This window comes from Solanum pennellii, chromosome 1, assembly GCF_001406875.1.
Source record: "Solanum pennellii chromosome 1, SPENNV200".
Lineage (NCBI taxonomy): Eukaryota > Viridiplantae > Streptophyta > Magnoliopsida > Solanales > Solanaceae > Solanum > Solanum pennellii.
Genome location: NC_028637.1, coordinates 34,060,792 through 34,071,429, shown reverse-complemented (window position 1 = coordinate 34,071,429; position 10,638 = coordinate 34,060,792). Strand labels below are relative to the sequence as shown.

Sequence of the window (10,638 nt, the reverse complement as noted above, 5' to 3'; positions counted from 1 at the left end):
GGGTTATAATTTTTTAGTGATAATTCTAATTAGTAAAAATATTGTTCTAGCCTTAGAAGTTGTTCATTATACCCCCTCCAAAAAAAAATTTGTTGATATTTAAGTTCTAGGCAGAAAGTAAACTCTTTTACTGATTAGCAGAAAGTAAACACTAAAAAGAATTTATTTTATATGCACAAAAACATAGACAGGAGTACTTCAGACAATGTTGAACAATTTTTATCAACAAGAGTTGATCCTATATAAAATTTTAACAGTAACAGAGGTAAAACATGCAAGGCACGTTTCCAGGACTCGTATTATTATAAGTGGGAAACTCTAAACTGAAAAGTTGAATTATCATTTTGGCCTTGTACTAAATTGAAATTTGATTAATTATTTAACATTTAATTAGTTAATTTAAATATTACATTGTCTCATTTTAATAAAAATATTAATAACTTTTGTACTTCCTTAGATTAATTTCTAATTAAAATATCTAATTTAAATAATATTTATCATCTATTATCTATATGTATATTTAATTTAATCTTCATCATATCATATAATCAGCATAATAATAATAATAATAATAATAATAATAATAATAATAATAATAATAATAATAATAATAATAAAAGTGAAAGGAATATTAGGCAAAAATTAGATTACATTTTGTCCCTATATCATATATAAATATTAATCGTCTAATAAATTGTTAACTGAATATTAAATAGTAAATTTTAATTACTATAAGGGAGGATTACACATTAAGCAATATCAAATTTATCAAATTCTTTCGGTTACAATTTATTTATGTTGATGGTTAATTAATATTAAATTGTTAGAAACAATTATTATCAAGAAGACAAAAAGACCCCTAATGATATGGTTCAATGAATTAAAGGTGAAGACTAAAGGTTACAAAATTAATTAGGAAACTGATATGTATCTTTTATTTTTTTCCTTTCATCTCCCCTCACCTAAAATTTTCCTATTTAAAGTCACCTAGAAATGAAAATTACCTTACAAATCTCATCTGATCTTCTTACTAAAGTATGTTAATATGTCAATTCTCTCTTATAAATTAAGATCCATTTTCTCATTTTTGGTATATCATTTCTTTCTTCTTTTTTAATTTCCTTTCTGATCATAGTCACAGACTGCTGAAGAAAAGTTGTCATCAATCTTTATAGAATTGTTAAGGACAATAACATTATTGTTGTATTCGGATCGAAGACATTATGATTAATTGATTGATTAATTGTAAAGTATGTTTAAAAGAAAATAATTTTTTTATCACGTTATATGAATTATCACAAAATAATGAATGTTTGTACTATTTATGTAAAATGATTATAGCTATTACCATTTGAGGTTATTTTCATATTAGTTTTAAATGTTCTNACAATAACATTATTGTTGTATTCGGATCGAAGACATTATGATTAATTGATTGATTAATTGTAAAGAATGTTTAAAAGAAAATAATTTTTTTTATCACGTTATATGAATTATCACAAAATAATGAATGTTGTACTATTTTATGTAAAATGATTATAGCTATTACCATTTGAGGTTATTTTCATATTAGTTTTAAATGTTCTTTTATAATGTTTCTCTTCTTATTCATTTTAAGTTAAATATGTTCTCTATTTATATAAAGAAGTTTATGTTTAAATAATTAAATAGATGTTACTTATTTAGACTTTATATAATTATTGGCGTAGAACATGTACAATACTATATTTCTTATTTCCAAATCAAATTTAAAATTGTCTCAATGATATATCAGATATTTTATTATATGTTTGAAATATTTGACAGATATGTTGACTGACTATGCATGCATTTATAATTACTTCATTATCTCATAAATTAGTATCTGTTTCAGGTACTTCTTATCCCCCTCTTTTCTTACTTTTAAATACTCATTTGCAATTCAATATATGTATCGATTTGAAAGATTTACTAACATTAGCTTATGAATTACATGTATATTTACTTTTTTATGTATATTTTATTTTTTAAGTNTATTTGAAAGATATACTAACATTAGCTTATGAATTACATGTATATTTACTTTTTTATGTATATTTTATTTTTTAAGTTATGACATATAGCAAATCCAACAATATATGTACCATTTACAAATTATTGATTATAGTACAAAATTTATATTAAGTAGTTTAAAATAAACGTGCAACGCACGTTTTGAAGACTAGTATATTATTAAAAGTGGGAAGCCTCAAGTTGAAAAGTTGAATTACCATTTTAGCCTTATACTAAATTAAAATATTATAAAATAATTAATTAATTAAATATTAAATATGCTTAAATTGTTAATTAAGTTGATTCACTTATTGTTAAAATAAAGTAGGAGAATGAATAGTTGTAAAAATAAATAATTATAAAGTTATTACGAAAATGTATTAGAGAAACTTTTCATTTCTCTATCTGATCAGTTTTAGGTGTAATTTTGTCATAATATGTATTAATACCACACCTCCACTATCTCATCATTAATATTCACACCTTCATAATCTTTCCACACTCTCAAGAAGTTGATGGCATAATTATGAGACTTTTGATTTTACTCAATGATGTCCTATAAATTGCGGTATTTGACACAACAATCTATACACTTTGAAGATATTTCGGTACAGTTGGAAGAAATTAAAAAAATGTCTATATTTCTGTTGTTTTTATCCTTTAGTATATATTTAAATCACTTTTAGCTTCNCTAACAATAAGCATGAATAAGAGTACATTTCATTATAAGCATATCAAGACAATTACCCATGAACCCTATCAAGTCAACAACTTCAATGACCAAACAAAGTCGCATAACCTTACTCAATCAAGTAACCTAACAAGAATCATGACGAACATCCTACTTCACATAAGATGACATTTAGATATTCATTTTATCTTTCTTTAACAATATAAACCAACACATATTAGTAAGTGACTAAACGACATAAGTATTAACAAAGTGCAAGTTCATCATATACATATCATATTTCATTATAAACATAAACCTACATCAAAACATCCTTCTAAGACTCCCCTCAAGGCTAACTAGTGCAATGCTTAGGTAGATTCCCATACCACTACCTAGACTAAGCTAGACCCCTCGGGTTATCCTAGTTAGAGGCAATTCTTTAATTCAATTTACCTAATCGACATAGACCACATGAGCTAGTGTGGAATACGGTGTCATATATCCCTACACCGAAGGAAGGCGGACTACTTGCTCAGGTAGTACCAAAACATAGAACATAGCAAGTACGTGGATCCACTAGCTAGTATTCCTATGGAGACAACATAGTTCAAGAACTAGGAGATATAGTTGGGACTCTCTTTATGCTACATACTTTGTAGTCTTCAAACCCAAGAGTACTTTAGTTCTCCTACATTCCCTATGTGGGATGGGACACTCCTCACTACAGTTCACTCGGTGCTATGCCAGAGTCCCTTTTTGAAATGTCTTTAAGCCTTTAATTATCAATCATAGCTTGGTTTAGGTCATAGGGTCTATCCCTTGCATAACATCATCATCATCATCATAGGTCAATAATAATTGCATGAGTATAAGTCATGTCATTACAATTCATATAAGTGAGGTTAACACATTAGATTTCAGATCATAATAAGACACATTGGTAGTCATCACCATCCTTATGACATATACACCTTAATCAACCTCAAAACATAGTCAAGACATTTCAATTCAACGTCATACCACCCTATCTATCCTAATACAAGGCATACACAATAAAACATCATGACTTAATCACAATTAACCACAATTTGAAGTACAGGATAGAGATCATAAGACTTACCAAGTTTTCTTCATAACTCATCATCAGGGTCTTACCATAAAAACTCAATTCAACCCAATTTGGGTATTCATAATCATAAATCAATAATCAACATGATAACAAGGCTAGAAGAATCACTACATCATAATTCAATACTAGATCATAACTCAAGATAAGATACTTAGGTCAATTCACTTCCTAACCTAGATCATCTTCTCAAGAAGTAGCACGAAAGTCTAAAATTAACCCTAATTTGTTCATGATCAATGTGACAAAATCATTTAATAGAAATTCAACAAATAACCAAGTCAATTGAACCAATATCAACCTATTTCGTAATAATATCAAACCTAGGGTTAAGGATCATCATCTACAAACTATACCAAACAATCAATATATATCACAATTAAGTTAGAATACATGTTAATCTATTCATATTATCGAATAGAAACAATAAACAAACAAATTCATAACCCAATTTTCGAGATTGAGAAGAACCCACATGAAAACCCAACTTTTGAAAATACTTTCAAGGAACCCTTTGAGGAAAGAAGTCTCAAAGGTGAATTAGATCCCATACCTCAACGTTTCATGAATATTTTATGGTTAATTCGTCCCTTTACATACCCCCAAATCCCTGCCCCAGCTAGTCTTCAATGGTGTCTTCCAATAGAGAGAGAAAGAAGAGAGAAGGAAGAGAGTTTGTTATGAGAGTTGTAATTAGGCTAATGGGGTTGGGGTCTTTATATAGGGTAGGGGTAATTGAGTTAATTAGGCTTCCCTAATCCCCTAACTAACCACCAAAAAAATTAATTAATTATATAGGACTTAACTTAAAACGTGCAGAAAATGCAGTACGATCAATGACACCACGATCGACGGACTGTAGGTCAGTCGACGGCCACTGTGCCCTTCCGTGCTGCACATACGTTGTTTTGATCAGAGACTATGCAAAATGACCCCTCCATGATTCTTACTAAGTGACCATCGATGGTGGCATTGACACCCCGTGATTCACCAACGGCCCGTCTATGGCATTCGTTGGTGACACTGTCATTTTTACAATGTCTTCCCATTCTTGCAAGGGTTCTTCTCAAGGTCCCTTAGTTGGTCCTTGGGGAGTCTTACTCGGACGTTTCAACCATGAATCGACTTAAACACATGTTATCTACCCTTCTACCAATTTTCATGGATTTCCAACTCCTAAAAGCTCATCAAATAGGCTTAGACACGCTAGTACCTCCTAGAATTAGTTTCTGAAAGTCATGGACGTTCTTCGACGTTTTGGTTCCTAGACTTCCTAAATGACCTATATTCATTAAGATAGTTCTTAAAAAGTGTTTACACCTCATAAAACTTATGTTAGGCTTTATGACACGTATTGAATTTTCGAAGTGTTACAAGTTGCTTGTTTCTGGGGCAGAGACTCTTATTGAAGAAGTCTAGAAGAACCATGTTAGGGATGTCATGATTTTTTCCTTGAGATATTTATCCCTGTAAATTTTGCCCATGATTTATATATACATATTCTCTCTCCTACTACTTGAAGGTCATTACGTAGTCTCGGATCATCATTACTTTTAGTGAAGGGAAAACCATAGATTTGTGGGTTCTTATTCAACCTAGTTGCACCTTGTTTCAAAACACAACTTAATAGAATACGGTTCGTAAAACTAAGTTTAAGAAAGAACAAAACAACTTTTTAACAACAATATCAAGTGACACCACTCCCTGGCAGCGGTTCCATTCTGGTAAATTTGAATTATTTGTGATCAAAGACACAAACCTACGGTTTGAGTATCCATGGTCGTCGATAATATAGTAAACAAACCAAGGGTTGGAGTCCTATCCCGATGGAGCAATTTTGAGAATATGTAGTTAATTAGAATTTAGTTCTAATTAGTCATAGCTAAAGAGTGTTGCGATTAAAAACATTATAAATTAAAATTGGTTGTCACCAAAGTGTAAAATATCAAAGGGGGTTTGTCACAAGTATAATCAAAGGAGGTTTGTCACAAGTATAGTCGAAGCGGTAAAAATTAAGGAAAATCAAGTAGGGGGAGAAGCTCTTGGGGTGTGACCGCAATACAAGCTAATATTAATCGTTATGTACATGCTTTCTGTAGGAACTTTGCAAGATAATAATTACTAGGCTAAGCTTTAAATGGGAATAAGTTCTTTGTTGAGTAATTTACCCCGTTTCAAATGGGTTCCTCTTAGATACCCATTTGTCACATGAAGGCCAGCCTACGCCTTACCCCAATCATTCTCTCGAGCTGAGTGTTAGGATATGGGACTATGTCTCACCCTCACGGGTTGAACCTCATGTTGACCCACCCATTAGGCCATCAATGTATCGATCTTGGTTTCATGACCTTCCTCTCGGGCAAGGTGAAAACACATGGGTGGTTTTGTATTTGCAACTACAAACACATTATATTAAACCACAACTACTAGGTGAAATCACCATTAAAATACATCTAACCTATCAGCAAGCAAGACCCAACAATAATATCAACAAATAATTGCAAAATCACACTCTAATGTTTAGATCTTCTCTAAATAATAACTAAGGTTAGTATATATAGCTTTCAGTCACTCTCCCTTCTTTTGTTTCATCGTCGTTTTGTGCTTGCCTTCAGCATGTTCATGTTCTTGAGCATTGGGCGATATAGCACTGCTTCGCAGAACTATTTGGTGAAGCCGCGACTACTCCTTTCATCCCCTTTTTGATCATCTTCCTTCTGGGCTTCGTATGTTGAAATAAAAGGTGGAGTATGTCCCTTTGAAGACTCTCCAAGTGTTTAAGGCGATGCACAAGCTTTAATTTCGTTTTTTTCCCAGTCTTTTTGTTCCCGTTTGTGCGTAAGTCTCCATGCTTGAACTCAAACTTCAAATATCCTAACATTAAGAGTTTTCATCAGATATTGACACTAAATACGCATTTGAGGACACTATTTCTAACCAAATAAAGCCATAAATGAGTCCAATTTGTGGATTCATCAACATACACTCCTACTCCGATGATCTATTTCCCTAAATCAAAAGAAAAAAAAAACAAAAAATATAACAATTTCCTTAAAATTTTAGTTCAACCTATATTAATAAGATACTTATAAAAATAACTTTGAAGAACATGGTAAGTAACAACAATGTTTTAAGAATAATTTAAAAACAAGAAACTTAAAACTAAAAAATGGAATAAAATCTAGAACATATGAGAATTATTATAAAAGACACACTTCTAACATAAGAACGAGCCCTCATAGTGTGTGCTTCAGGAAATTATTCCCTCAAATACCCAAAGTTGATGAAATATTCCTCCCATAATATAATGAAGTTACTCACCAGTGCATTGGTACCTAAAAGAATGGTTCCAATAAATAACTGAACTGCAGTAAAATAAATTTATAATACTAGTACTAGATTTAATAGAAGAAGAAGTCCAAAAAAACATTGTTAAAAAATAAAGGAAACCCTCTATTAATAGACAAGAAAGAGTAGTGTGAAAATGTTTATTGTGCCTTATCGTAAAGGTCACAACTCATTTGGAAAAGTCAAAAGTCATAACCCTTCATAAAAGTCACAGTATTATGAAAAATCACTATTTTTTATAAAAGCCACAACTGTTAAAAAATATCACTATTTGTAATAATAGTTACAACTCTTCGTAAAAGTCTCAATTCTTGATAAAAGTCACAAATCTCCATATGAAAAAGTCACTATCTTTTTATAAAAGTCACAATTGTTCATAAATGTTACAACTATTAATAATAGTCACAACTCTTCGTAAAAGTCTCAATTCTTCATAAAAGTCATAAAATTCATAATTCTTCATTCTTTATGTACACCTTTGAAAACCCCACAGTCACAAAATATTTCCTTTCTAAAATGAAAGTATATATATTTGTCTCCGCCCCTATATATTGACCCTAAATCTGTCTTCTTATCCAATAGATTTATTTATGACTAATTTAATTTTTTAGATTAGAAAAAAAAAAAGATGAGCGTAACTGATGGTTGTCTTGTGTAGTTTTCTTCATTCCCTTCTGCAAATCCAGAAAATGACACAAGGGACACTTTCCCATCAACTGTTTTGGATTAGTGAGTTTCTTTTAAAAATTTTAAATCATTTTTCTTAGATTTTTTCATGTATATTATAAGTTTATTGTATTTATTTGTTTTCATGAGTAACGTTTTTATATATGATATCATCATTTTCGATTTACTCAATGTTGAATGATCTATTGTATTTTGTGCCCTCAAAATGTAATAGATTGTAATGTGTCAGAATGAGATAATTTTTCTCCTAAGGACTTTTTCAAATGATTGTTTAAATAATGTCTTTGGTTAGGTAAATGGACTAAATATATCTACAAAAAATATTTATCTACCTAATTAGGAGAATAGTTTAACCATTGAGATAAAAGGGGGACAAAATTTATAGAGTTGCCTTGTATATGATCAGATAGTGCAAACCATTGTGTCCCTATAGAATCCTTCCCTAATGAACTAGCTAGCTTTTGAGATTGATTAAATCTCTCTCAATGTTAGTTCCATTTTTTTTCAATTTGTTGAAATTCTCAATTCTTTGTTGGAATACTAACTTGGGATTTCATTTTTTTGTGTATATAGTGGTGATCCAAGAATGTATGACTTACATTGGAGAAAAATTGGGAAGAAGTGTGAGATAACATTCAATGGTGATGATTCATTGAGTTATTTTGCTAATGGTAAGAGCTTGTGTTGGTTCTTGGAGTAAAAACTAGAGGAACAAATTAAGAAGCTACGCAATATAGTTGGAAATGCAATTATATTGTTGTTGGCACTGGATCAAGCCAATTTGTGCAGGCTTCCCTTTAAGTTCTTTCTCCATCTGATCAACTTGAAACAATAAGTGTAGGTTCAGCTACACCTTTTTATTCGGTACATATTTACACGATATATTTTTTATTAAATGGTAAAAGAAATTGTATGCTAAAATAAAATTAGAAGTCTGAAGTTATGGTTCTTGGTACATGTCAGATCCATTAAATATAACATTCTTTTTTCGTTTGCTGAATTTTAAATTCGAAATTTCAGGAGTCACAATCAACTTCAAAAATCACTAGGTCACACCCTTAAATACAAAGATAAACAATAGTTCTCGGAACACATCATGTGACTTAATACGTCAAATTTAAAAGTGATTTTTTTCGATCTATCATAATATATTTTGTCTTTTCGCAGGAATATCCTGATGTGACTGATTTTGTTAGGTCAGGACTACACAAATGAGCAAGAGATGCAAAATCTTTTGAGAAATACGGACCTTATATTGAGTTGATTACATATCCAAATAATCCCGACGGGATTATTCGAGAGCCTCTAGTTAATGGAGATCAAAGAAAATTAACCTACTATTTTTAGCTTATCATTTGCCATAGTATACTGCTATTACCTAACCTGCCAACCATGATGTTATGCTCTTTACTATTTCCAAATGCACTAGACATGCAGGTTCTAGAACTAGGTACATTTTTCAAAAATTAATTTCATGTGAGATTACAATCACAAAATTAGAACATATTTCAATTAATCACTTATTGTAATTTGATTCGTATGTAGTTCGACACTTGTTAAGGACAAAGTAGCAGCAAGAAAGATGACAAACTTTATGGAGATTAATACAATTACTGTATCAAAAGAAACTCAATTTAGAGCTGCTAGAATTCTTGAAGTGGTCTATAATATTAGTTGTTTAGATTTCACATTGGCAAATTTCTTTGAATATAGTCAGTACCTTATGGCTGACAGATAATAGAGGTTAAGACAAGTTGTTATGAAAAATGACCTTTTTGTCATCCAAGATTAACCTCCCCAGTGTTACCTCTTTACAAAATACTTGTATGAAACACACCCTGGTAATCACCAAAATATTACAACGTAACATTTTCATTTTTGTTTATTTAAAAAATAATTTAACGTCATATACATGAGATTTCTTTACTTTTTAAAATATATTATTGATATATATTTGAAAAAGATTTCTTTATTTTGATTTGAAATTCATATTGTTTTTTTCTTCTAACAGCTTTTGCATGTATAATTTAAATAGGGTGTGAAAAAAAGGATTGTGAAAAGCTTCTTAAAGAACACAAGAAATGTTACAATAGGTATGTTGATTAAAGACGAAGACTTCAACCTTTTTCTGAAGAGGATTACGGCTATTCAAGGATATACAAAGAGAAAATAAAACATTTATGCATGAAATATTACTTAGAATGATATGTGTTGAAGAGTAGAATAATTTTCATATTGATAGAACTCCATTGATTAATACAAAAAGGTGAATTGTTCTTTTGATTTTTATGCTATTAGATGAGCAATGTATATTCTTCTATTATCTCAAGTGTGTTTGAAGTATGTTAGATTTGAATTATTTTTAGAATCTTATTGATGTCAAGTATGAAGTAACAATACACACCCATAATAATATATTCATATTTATGTAATATATCTAATAACAATTACATGTATTTATTAAGATATCATAAGAATCAAATTAAAATTAATTTAAGTATAGGTGAAAAGGAAAAACAAAAACAATTTGTGTGAACAAATGAAAGAGAGATAGAAACCCCCACTGTTTCATAACAGTATTACAAACAATGCTTTTATAGATATCTAAAGATATTTCTAGTCTAATATTTTATAAAGGATTTCACAAACGATATGACCTTAGTAACAAAATAAAACTAAAGGTATGCATAGTATGGCTAAGGTCTAACAACCTCAATAAAATTAACAATTAGGGCTATAGTTAATACTCATATCAATAGATAATAAAGTCACA

The 10,638-nt window shown here is 30.0% G+C and overlaps 1 pseudogene; it reads left to right on the top strand.

The window, feature by feature from the left end:
- Positions 1 to 7,806: 7,806 nt before the first annotated feature.
- On the top strand, positions 7,807 to 10,038 carry LOC107019823 (annotated as a pseudogene).
- Positions 10,039 to 10,638: the final 600 nt, after the last annotated feature.